At 36.3% G+C, this 12,592-nt stretch overlaps 1 non-coding gene across 1 annotated transcript; it reads right to left on the reverse strand.

The window, feature by feature from the left end:
- Positions 1-9,028: 9,028 nt before the first annotated feature.
- On the reverse strand, positions 9,029-9,100 carry Trnad-guc (transfer RNA aspartic acid (anticodon GUC)). The gene has a single exon. It is a non-coding gene; the product is annotated as a tRNA-Asp (tRNA).
- Positions 9,101-12,592: the final 3,492 nt, after the last annotated feature.

The raw sequence follows: 12,592 nt of genomic DNA on the forward strand, positions 1-12,592 counted from the left end.
CATGCTTGGTGGTTCTTATTGTAAGGTTAAAAGTGCAATACTAATAGGCAATAAGATCTATTTTACAGGAGTGTCTTGAAAATCGTATGCAATAAGATTTCCACTATGGATTCCACCTTTAGTGAACTGAAAGCATTTGAAAAATGATTGTACTTACATTGTTCAGAGTAAATTTTATGCACTAAATGAGTAAGCTTTGTTTTTGTCCTTATTTTATAGGAGAGTAATACAAAAACTATTTACATGACATTTCTATAATTGTTAGACATATATAATCTAGCAGTAACTTAAAATATTCAGGACTAGTAGACATATTTTATGCAAATATAATCTTATTTTGTATGAGAATTGACCTACAAATTTCCATATGGGTGGAGTCCTAGAAACTGAGAGTTGTGAACATGGCACATAATCTCAGAAGAAATCTTATCTCCAAGCAATTATATCTTGGCCATAAACAATGCTTGGTAAGCACAAGAGGAAGAATTTCTTACATTTTAAAAACAATGAAGTATTTTGTCCAATTTAGTGTTTTATAATTGTAGAGGCAAGGGGGAAGATGGTTTCTCAGTTAAAAAGCAATTTATTAGCAATGAAAAGGGTGCATGGATTTAGCATTCTAATTTCATCTAGAAAGATGAAATTATGAATGAAAATGTGGTAATTAGATTTTCTTAATTCACTACCTCAAAATTAATACATTAAAATTGAAAGAATCTAAATAAGGTCTACGCTTTAATTTAAAAAAAGAAATCAAAGAGATTACTTTTTATACCACTTGTTTTACTAATTAGTCAGGCAAAAGTCATAATTAGAATCTTAACAAACTAATTAAGAAAAAGTTCAATAGTCACAGAGAAGCAAATATTTAAAATAGCTTTACGGCCCAGACATGGGAAAGTGCAGTAGAGCTATTATTCCATCTACACATAGTGTCACTGAGAGTTGGCATCACTCCCTTGGAAAGCCATGTGAACCATAAAAACAAATATCTCCTTTGATGCAGCAATCCTATTTCTGGGAATTGGGCCAAAGTAAATAAAAGAAGCCAAATGCTGCTTGAACAAAAGAAAATTCAGTGTCTAATATTTTATTAAGTGTAAAACATGAGAAGATGATAAATATGCACAATTAGAAAACACACGACAGAGTTCTGACTGAATAGAATATTAGGCTATCATGGAAAGAAAATGGAAATGTTTAATATGTTTGATGCAGAACGCTCAGAAAGGTTGGGTGTTTCAAGTTCAAGATGACAGAAGACACGCAGTTATTGCCGTTGCTTCTAAAAACTCACTGGAAAGAATTACAAAAGAATTATTCATATAATATGACTGAAAAGGGAAAATAGGGCCAATAGCAAATCAGAAATATGATATGTATTTGAACTGTGGACAACATTTGGAGTGACATAAATAAAAGAGTGCTATCCACAGTTGGGTCTGCTTTTAGGAAATGGTATGCAAAGTTGTAAGAGCTACCACCTTCTGAAGTTTCCTAAAGTAAGCCTAATCAGTTTACACAAATAAAGGATAGTGAAAAACAAGACAGAGATCAGTATCAGATAGTGTAAAATGTCAGTCATTATGAAAGTCTATACACATATACAAAGAACAACATGCATTCATGCACACATGCACAATATAGAACATTGCTTTTCCGTGTGAGCTCTTTTCACAAGTTTAAATGTGGTGGTAACTGAACACAAGAAGTGTCAATATTGCCGCTATCTAGTGTTGTTACCAGGAGTCAAACCTTCCTCCTCTCATATGTGGAGACAGCATAGTGTTATTTCTTGCTTGCTTCCCAGTTGTGTATCGCAGGCTGACATTTCCAATTGCCAGAAGTTTCTGAATGGAGGAGAACTTACAGCCAGTTCATTTTCTCAGTCGAGACCGGGGGAAGGAAGACAACCATAGAGTTATAGAATACATTCTGAGTAACCTGTAATAGATGTGGTCCTTCATTCATACATGTGAGCAGGAAAATCAAAGTTCTTCCAGCAGCTATGGTGATACTGGAAGATTCCCCACCATACAAAGATGAAGAAACAGAAGGGGCTTAGTTCTCCTATTAGCACCAAAGAGAGAATGAAGACAGTGCTTCCATACACAGAAAGAAAACTGTAATTAAAATTGCTTCAAAATTACAACCCAATGCTTAGAATCTTTGTAAGTTTAAAAGTAGTCTTATATGTTTAATGTTTTAACTTATTGTGATGTGTTTTGTAATTTTTGTAATTGATGTCACTGCAATTAAACCACTTTTAGAGATGTATTGGAAAATCTTCAGTGGTGTTTGAAATCATGCTTCTACATAACATGCTGTAATGACTAGGATTGATTATCAACGTGACAAGAGCTAGAATCCCCTGGGAGACAAGTCAGGGCATGTTCTAGATATCGTCTAGATTTGGTTGAGATAAGAAGATTCCAACCTGAATGTGCATGACGCCATTGCATGGACTGGAGCATTGGAATTATTGGGAAGGTAAGCACAGCAGCCTTCACCTTACTCTGCTTTCTGGCCCTGGGTGCAATATGACACCTGCCTCACTTTCTTGCTCCCATTCCCTGGGAATAAAAATAAACTAGCCTGTCTTAAGTCGCTTTGGCAAATATTTTGTCATGGCAATGAGACAGCTATTAGTACACCTGTATTCCATGACTTTTATCCTTGTTCATTTACAGGTTAAAGAAATCTCAGAAGTAAACTGAAGTGTAAGTACACTTATCAAAGTTTGTGGGATGTAGTGAAAGCAGTGCTCAGATGGAAATTTTTAGTATGAATAATGTGTTAGAAAAGAAGACAGAGAGATAAGATCAATAATTTGTTTGCCTCAGTAAAGCATGAAAAAAAAACTAGAGCAAGCAGAAGAAAAAGAAAATAAGAACAAGGGTAATGGAATGGATAATATGATACTAACTCAGAAAATCAAAAGACTCAATATGACTCTGAAAATATTAATCGATATGATAAAATTTTAGCTATGTTAGCAAAGAAAAAATTAAGAGATTGTAGTTGGTTTATTATATTATTATTATTATTATTATTATTTTACTTTTGGGTGTTTGGGAGCCTGCCACCGAGTTCCCTAATAAATGCATGGAGACTTATTCTTACCTATGAATGACCAGCCTTAGCCTAACTTGTTTCTAGCCAGCTTTTCTGAATTCCTTTTGCCTCTAGATTATTTCCTATGTAATATATATATGTTTTCCTTTACCTCTTATTTCATCTCTGGTTGTGTGGCTGATTTCTGGTGCCCTCCTCTCCTCCTTTTCTTGATCTCCCCCCTCTCTCTTTCTCTCCTTTTATTTATTCTCTCTGCCTCCCAGCCCTTCCCATCCCTCTTCTACCTAGCTCTTGGCTGTTCTGTTCTTTATTGACCAATCAGGTGTTTTAGACAGGCAAAGTAACACAGTTTCACAGAGAAACAAATGTAACATTAAAAAATTCAGCACATCTTGCACCATTAACTAAATAGTCCACAGTACAAAAGGATGTAGCACATCTTTAAATAATAATCTACAACAAAAAATGATTCACACTTTTTGCATCAAAAATCCCCATCCTGAAAAATACCTGTGTCAGTCCCATGCAGGCCTAATACATGGGGAACTACTTAATCTTACTTCACATTGATATGGCATGTTTTGTTACTACTTACGGGAGACCTGCCTTTTCCTGAACAGAAATGGAGAGGGAGTGGATTAGGGGTAGGAATGGAAAGGGGTGGGAGAAGGAGAGGAGAGATTGGAAACTATGGCTATGATGTAAAATAAATAAGTAAATAAAGTTATTAAACAAAGAGAAAATGCCACTATGGGCCCATTATTTTTCAAAGGAAAGGGAGGGGTTCTTATGAAAAACATTCTGCCTAAAAATTTGATTACATTTATAAAAGAGATCATTTTGTTGAAAGAGAAACAATCTGAGTAGTCATAGTATCGATTGGAGAGTGATGTTGACAGTTAATCACACTCTAATCAATCAATATTATCTAATGATAAACAAAAGACTCTATTCTATCTTCATAGGAGTCTTCCAAGTAAAGCTTTTATTATGAAGATGTAAATTTCAATACATATAACTTCCTTTTTAAAAAAGAACCCAAATACCTCTTGAAATGTAGCTCTACTTTTAGTAACAATCTTACTTTTTTTCCTGTGAAAATTTTTGTTTCTTCTTGTCTTTCAAAGAAAGATTTCACTGAATTCAGAATTCTAGGCTGCCTCCACTGTTGAAAGACATCTCCATCTTCCTTATGCTATCTGAAGAGAAACTCAATGAAATTATTAGAATTTTCAGTTTACACACAAGGTTTCTGGCTTCCCTAGAAATTTCCTTCAATTTAACTTTGTTATATCTGACAATAGGTATATTTTGGTATCTGTTTGGTCTCAGGCTTCCTGACCCTCTGGCATACTGTCCTTCTGATGTCTGTTTTGTTTAGTTACATGTTTCTGCTTCCTTTGGTAACACCCCATATCCTGATTGTTTTAATGGTTATGTTTGGTAGGAAGGAATTCTATGTTTTAGAATCCAATGCTCAGGTATCAGTATTTAAGAGTTTGTGTGCTCTGCCTGGACTATGCCTTTGAAAACTGGGTCCTAAGAGCATTTCTGCTTTTAGAAAAGAAGCTTAGAAGTAGCAGAAGTAGATTTTTCTTTTTGGTTATATATGTTTCTGTCTGCTAATGTGTCAATGTATTGGGCTCAGCTCAAATTGTTTCTCGTAATGGCAGCATAGGAAAAAGTAATAGCTTCTCTAACTTACTTGAAAATGGCTACCGTTCTCTTCCTCGTACGAAAGCACGGCAGGGTAAGTGATTTTCTATAGCCTTTATTGTGAAAACCTTGGAAGCCTCTTCAAGTAAACTGCAGATCTCAAGAACACTGTTCCTTTGAAATATTGACTCTCTCGTACTTGTGCACACTGAGCATGCAGCTGCCTACCTATGATGAAGCAGGTCTTCCTACCTGCAGATCAGATCCCCCACCTCCTTTCTGCTGGTCATAAACTTCTGTTCTTAGACATTTGCTTCAGGAAGTTGTGATTCAGCATGTCTTCGCGCTCCATTTTCTTAGTCCCAATTTGCCATGTTAGACAGTTTCTGCTGGATCTAAAAGGAGAATTTAATTTCTGTCTCCTCCAGGTTTTATATCAGCTAGAGAAAAGAGACAAAATCAGCTTCCTTTTATTCCAGTCCAGAGAAATTCGTTGTTTAAAGTTTATAAGTCTCAATTAAAATGTATTTCAGAAAATCACATTAAAGGAATTGAAGAAAACATTAAGAAAATTGCTCATATTTTGGGCAAAATTTTAAAAGTCAGATTGTGACAAGGCACTATGTAAATAAATGGGGTAATAGAACAGTAGCTTAAAAGAGCCAAGAAAAGAGGAAATAAAAGCAAAGGTCACAATATAAAGTAGAATTTTCTAGAGTTAAAGAGAGACAATGGGCTTTGGAGTAAAACATCTTATTTAATGGTTGAAAACGAATAATCCAGAGATAGGTCATCTTAGATGTTAGCACACCATGGACAAAGGATTGGACTTCAAAACTTCTGAAGAGATAGAAGGTGAATTTTTTAGTAGCTTCAAAGGAAAATCAGATGGACAAATACTCTGGGTTTCTCAGCAGCAGTAAAGGACAGGTGGGAGACAGCAGGTCCTTGCATCAGAGTTTTGAATATAAATCAATGTACAATCTCAATGTGAGTCATATGGGACAGTAAGAGACACTAAATTTCATATGTGATTGCAAATGGACACGTCTGTTGTAAAAATGTCACAGCTTAAAAAAAAAAATCAGCCAGAATACAAAATGCCCGGAGATCAGAATGGGGGAAAGAAGAAAATGTATTGTACCCACTGAAGAAAATTAAATCAAGAAAATTGCATAAAACCCAAGTCATACAAAGCGAATTTGCCTTCATATCAATAGCTGAGCTTTAAAACGTCTATAGACTAACCCTGAGAGAATAAAAATAGTCCATCAATCAAGCTATCTAGAAATAAAGAGTAAATAAATGCGAAGACCTCACAGACAAGGCTTAAGTACTTAGTACCCAAGTGTGTAGCATATGATTCAAAAACAATTAGAGTAGGAAATAAAAAAGAACCAAAGAAATTAACGTGAGGCAAAGCCTCTGCAATAAATATAGTAGCACAAAATTACTGAGGAAGTGAAAGTACACAAAGTAACAAGTCTTTTTTGTTCCCCCAGCTCCCCACTTACTAATCATGAAAGCTCAGCACAGCTGTGTGGTGGTGGCCAATACCTTTAATCCCATAATCCCAGAATTTGGGAGGCAGAGTCAGGCGGATCTCTTGAGTTTGAGTTTGAGCCTACAAGAACTAGTTTCAAAACAAAACAAAACAAAAAGGCAAAAAAGAAAGAAAATAAAAGAACTAGTTCTAGGACAGGCTCCAAAACTACAGAAAAATCCTGCATTGAAAAACAAAAACAAAGACAAAAACAAAAAAAGAAAGAAAAAGAAAGCTCAGCCTAGAGCTTAGGCTTCTATCTAACTAGTTCTTATAACTTAAATTAACCCATTTCTATGAATCTACATTCTGCCACGTGGCTCTCCTCCAGCACATCCTGCCTGCTCTGTGTCTCTTGGAGTCTCCACCTTTCTTTTTCCCAGTGTCCTCTCTGTCCCCGGAAATCCTGTCTATACCTCCTGCCTAATTATTGACCATTCAGTTCTTTACGACACCAATCACAGCAACACATCTTCATGCAGTGTACAAATATTCAGTAACAATGCATTGATTTTCTTAATAAAGAGGAAAGGAAAAGGAGAGAGTGTCAGAATTTGCAAGACCGCTCATTAGGTAAAGGTGCTTTCAAAGAAGACTACCGACCTGAGATCCATCCCTGACAGACCCAGAGAGTGTAAAGCCATAAATAAAATTTCCAACTTATACTTTTTTCTGGTTTTCACAGTGGCACACACATATACATTATACATACATATATACTTGTAGTGGCATTTCATTTGTATTTTCATAAATAAAATTTGCCTGAAGATCTGAGAGTAAAACAGCCCCACTGGTCAGCCTTTAAGACCAGGCAGTGGTGACACACGCCTTTAATCCCAGTAGTCACACTACTTTGCAATAGAAACCAGGCAGTACACGCCTTTAATTCCAATGGTGAATGCTTTTAATCCCAGCCTTGGAGAGGATTATAAAATGGGAAGAGACAGCTCTCAGACACAGTTTTTCTGAGATTACTGGAGGCAGGATTGCCATTTTTGGACTGAGGTAGAGGTAAGAGCCAGTTGCTGGTTATTTTGCTTTTCTGACCTTCAGATTGAACCCCAATTCCTCTCTTTAAATTTTTATTAATCATGCTTCATATACTAAATAAATGAGTGGTAAAACAATAAGGCACATCAATGTATACAATTAAGTTAATCATAAAACAAATCAGAGATGTTATACACTAGTGCAAGATCTAGAAGACAGACTCACAAAGACAATGCTCTACATTTAGCAGAAATGATGGTTTTGAGAAAAATTAATAAGGGACAGAGAGCTTCATTGATGCCTGTTGATTAATATGTTTTTACAGTATTACCATAGACTTAGATAAACCTATTCTGATATGTATGTTGATGTTGTTAAGGTTGTGAAATTATTAGGTTATTCCAATTTCCTAGCTTGCTCTTCTGTGGTTTAGATAAAAATATAATTTTTAAGAAATGGCATTATAATTAAAAAGTGAACTGATTCCTCCAGACTTTAAAGTATTTGATAAGATTTAATTATCATGTGTGCAACAGCCACACCTGTTGTATCATGTGGATGCCAAGAAGCATCTTGAAAATGTGCAAATGAATCTGCTACCATGGTTTGACAGAGGCTGCTTTGAAGCTACAGGTGACATCATTTAGTTTTATGGTTGCTGCGGTGAAAGGTAGGGGCTTGGCTGTAGGTGGTCTGCTCCTGAGATGTTCTTCAGTGTTCACACTGTAATTAAACACCTCCTAATCCCATTCTCCACCACTGATGCTATCAAGCCAATATTGAGCAAATATAATTTTTATAACATGAAAAATACATTAGCATATATTTGACAAAAATAAAATGTTATTACTCTTTAGAAAGATCAAAAAGTACCTGCTAATGCATCTAATCTATATCATTTTATATCTGACTCCACAGAATTAAAGGATATAATGGATATAAAATGTAATATATAGGATATATATATGTACATATATGCACACACATATAGAGTGGAATAGAAAGGATACAATGGAAATGCAAATGGATAACTACCCCACCTATGCATATAGCCTCAATGAAATAAGGTGGCATTTGTCAAACAGAAAAATATTTTGAGACTTGGGATCTAAATCTTTATGTTTTCCTAACCATCTGTGCAGGATCAGAGAAAATAGCTTAGATCCATTCCTCTTGGGCAGCTCTCTAAGAAAGCTTCTGCAAATCCATGAGGCAGATCTCAAAATGGGGGCACCTGTGACTTCCTCTAAGCCGTGCTCTTGCATTTTCAGTGATGGGTTGCCTCCTACAGGAGGGGGATTTTACTCTGGTTACTGCCCCAGTGAATCTAGCACCTTCTCTCGATGTTGCCCCTCTAGTCAGTGGAATATGGGACAGGGTCCACCACTTAGTGTAAGCAGGTCAGCGACTACAGCGATTAGGACTTCACAGCTGTTCATTTATGAGATTCATTTTTCTGGATATGATGAAAAAGTAATCAGTGAATAAGAGCCCTTTTTACCCTTGTAGAGGACCTAGGTTGGACTCCTAGAACCCCAATCAGTTGGCTCACAACCACATGTAACTCCAGTTCTAGAAGATGTATCAGCTTCTGCTGGACATAGACAAGCAAGTACACAGACATACACACCGAATAAAAGGAATCCTGAAAGTCAGTCTTAAGTGAACAAAGTAAATTGAATTACTTCAGATAATATCCCTATGTAAACATATATTTGTAAAATTACTCTTCTTTTTATTTTTATTTTTTTTCTATTTTTTTGGCTCCCCGTCGGGGAATCGAACCCCGGTCTCCCGCGTGACAGGCGGGGATACTCACCACTATACAAACGAGGATGTAAAATTACTCTTAACTGTGAAATTCTACAGATAGTGACTTATTATTGTGATTAAAATCCACCACCTTATTAATAATGATATACAGATACCTTTATATCTATCATTTGCATATGATGTGCATATAATTTATATAAGGTTTTAGTTAAAAAACAGTAACAGGCTGTGCATTTCCCAGATTACATCTTCTGTCATTTTTAGTACAAGAAAAGAATTTTCCTTTTCTGTGAAATAGGAACAAAAATTATTGAGAGATAACTATTCACGGAGTGTGATCATATGGCATCCAATACACTCTTTCAGAGGAGACAGAACCAACATTGCTGTAATGTGGTGTCACATTTAGTCTCTGGTGCCTCGGATCACTTTTTTGTACTTGACTCTCATTTCCAGCATTAATTTCATGACAATTTTCCCAATTGTTTTCTTTATTTCCTTCACGTGTCCTACCCAAGAATCTCTCTTTCCTTCCTAGTTTCAGTGAAAGTTGTCCCTGCACTTGATTTATATAAATTTAACAGCTATAACTAAAAAAGCTAAACATTTGCATTCATATGGAAACTTCCATTGAAAATGTATACAAAATCCACCTTACTTGCTAATGGAGAGGTCTCGAGGTTGCAGGCTTTTTAAATTTTTTAAATGTATGAAATCCACAACTGAGACTGTTCAGTGGGTAAAGGCACAATCTGAATAATTTGGTTTCAACCTCAGAAAGCCCACCTAATAGAGGGTGAGAACTGAGTAATTCTCAGACGACCTTGTGTGCATAATGGAATACATCACCTGCACTCATACACACACATAAATCTCAAACAGCCACATGTGCACCATGGCATAAACCACCTGCACTCGCACACACATATGACATGCACGTGTGCATGTGCATACACACGCACACACACACACACATGAGATAGCCACATGTGCATACACCACCTGCACTCGCGCACACACATAACATGCACGTGTGCATGTGCACACACACGCACACACACACACACACACATGAGATAGCCACATGTGCATACACCACCTGCACTCGCGCACACACATAACATGCATGTGTGCACATGCACACACACATAACATGCACATGTGCATGTGCACACACACACTCACACACACGAGCTAGCCACATGTGCATACACCACCTGCACTCACACACACATAACACATATACACACCCCCAAAAACACACACCACATATAAATGCACACACTTACTGCTAGCAATAATAAACAAAATGAAATCTTTTTCTAAATGGAAAAAATCAGTCAATGCATTATTTGAAAATCTATTAAATTTTGCCTTCAGTTAGGTGATTAAGGTCATTTCAGACAAAGATTTTTAAAAATAGACTTTAAAAAAACCTCTTTAATCATTTCAATAAGTCATTTAAGATAAAAGCCTATTTTTTTTTATGTGGGAAGGAGCCTCTGAGATTGTAGTCTAAGAATAGAAACCCATGTTCATCTACATTTCTAAAATCTTACCCTACATGAGGAAGGAAGATCTTGCTCATCTACATCAACAGCCACATCAGTATAAAGTACGAATACTCAAGGAAACACGGAGACCCATTTCTGCTTTGCTATTTGGAAGATGCCATGGCACTAATAACGCAAAAATGCACCTCGTGAATAACTTAAATGAGAGATATGTCGTGAAATAAGGGATTGAGCATATAAGTCTGCACATAAATCATAACTACCGGTAACTCTAAAAGATCTGGAGATATCAGCAAGAGGAAATCACAAGTGGACAAGTGGATATAGGTAAATCTACTAATAAAATCTTTTAAAAAATGTTAAAATTTCATTTGTTATGTATTAAAGTTTTAATTGTCCACTACATTTTTCTTACAAGTCCTCATGCATAAGTTACACTTTAGAATCCTGTGATTACTTTAAATATATAAATATTCATTAATGTATTTGCATAAAGTGATAGTCACTATCCTCTCACCTACTATCAAGGCTTGGAATTGATTTTATTAGATATAAATGTGAAAGTGACAGTTATTTCAGTTATGCATTTTAAGGAGCATTCAGAATATGTGAAATGCATTCCTATTTTAAGAATGTCTCTGTTATGAAAGATGAGGCCATCTAATACAGCAAATACATGCAGGATTTGATTGCGAAATAGCTTAGAGCAGATATAGTTGCTTTCTGTGTTATCCCTAGAGAAATCTGTTTAGTAGTCTCTGATCTGAAGAGTTTGCCAGTTAATGTTTCCTCGCATGCAAAAACTGGTGTTATATCCACCTGGACAGGGCTCAAACCTGAACATATTTTCTATGAGTATAGGTACAGATACTTACACACATGTAAACTTGAATATGTATGTATTGCCGTCACAATGTGGCTAGTGCTGGACCAGTAAGGAGATGGAGCAGCTGAGTTCTCAGTGAACATTTCTATGCCTTATTCAAGCTTGGGGCTTCTCTATTCAGTCTTTCCACATGATCTAGTCTGGAATTCCTCAGAGCAAGGCATCAGTAGTGCTGTTCGACATGGCACAGTGCTCTGCAGATGATGCTGTGGAGAGCCAAGCCTCTTAGTAAAAGAACATCCTTATTTCAGGGATAGACAATTAATTGACCCATGTCTCAGCAGGAGGAGCGTTGAGGTCAACAATACACAGAAGCAGTTGGGATAACATACACGGCTGCAATTCTGTAGGAAATAATGAATGTCTCAGAATGAATCGTCAAAGTGAAATTATAAAGCTAAGAAAAGAACTTAATTTACCTAATATTTTTGTAAAATGCAATGTATAAAGTGTTTAAAGTAATTTAAATAAAATGCCGCAGAAGTAAATCAAGAAAGCAGCACACTGAAGAAGTGTTAACTAAGGAGTGAAACAAATTCAAATTAAGATATCCTACATGATTACTGCATAATCAAATGTTCATCTAAACCCACACTGGCTCTGGAAATGGAAGCTCACTGACTACAGGAAGATGTATTTTTTTTACCCCTTTCCTTTCATCATTTTGCTTCAGTGAACATAGCAAAGATTGATGCAATTTCTTTTAAGCATTAAAGTGACTGAGCTCAGTCATGACAATAATCCCTCTGGCATAGGCTCCGGGCTCTTCCTAAGTCCTGGTAGCACACAGTCACCCAGAAGAAAGACCATATGGCTATGTGTTATAATGTATCATGGTGTGTAGTCTTTTAAAACCTATGCAATGCAAATGGATAGAAATAGAAAACACTATCCTGAGTGAGGTAAGCCAGACCCCAAAAGATGAACATGGGATGTACTCACTCATAATTGGTTTCTAGCCATAAATAAAGGTCACTGAGTCTGTAATTTGTGATCCTAAAGAAGCTAAATAAGAAGGTGAACCCGAAGAGAAACATATAGTTACCCTCCTGGCTATGGGGAGTAGACAAGATTGCCGGGCAAAAAACTGGGATCTTGGGGGTGTGGCGGGATGGGGTTAAGGGGAGATGGGGAGAGAAAAGTGAGAAGGGGAGG

This window comes from Microtus pennsylvanicus, chromosome 4 (assembly GCF_037038515.1).
Source record: "Microtus pennsylvanicus isolate mMicPen1 chromosome 4, mMicPen1.hap1, whole genome shotgun sequence".
Classification (NCBI taxonomy): Eukaryota; Metazoa; Chordata; class Mammalia; order Rodentia; family Cricetidae; genus Microtus; species Microtus pennsylvanicus.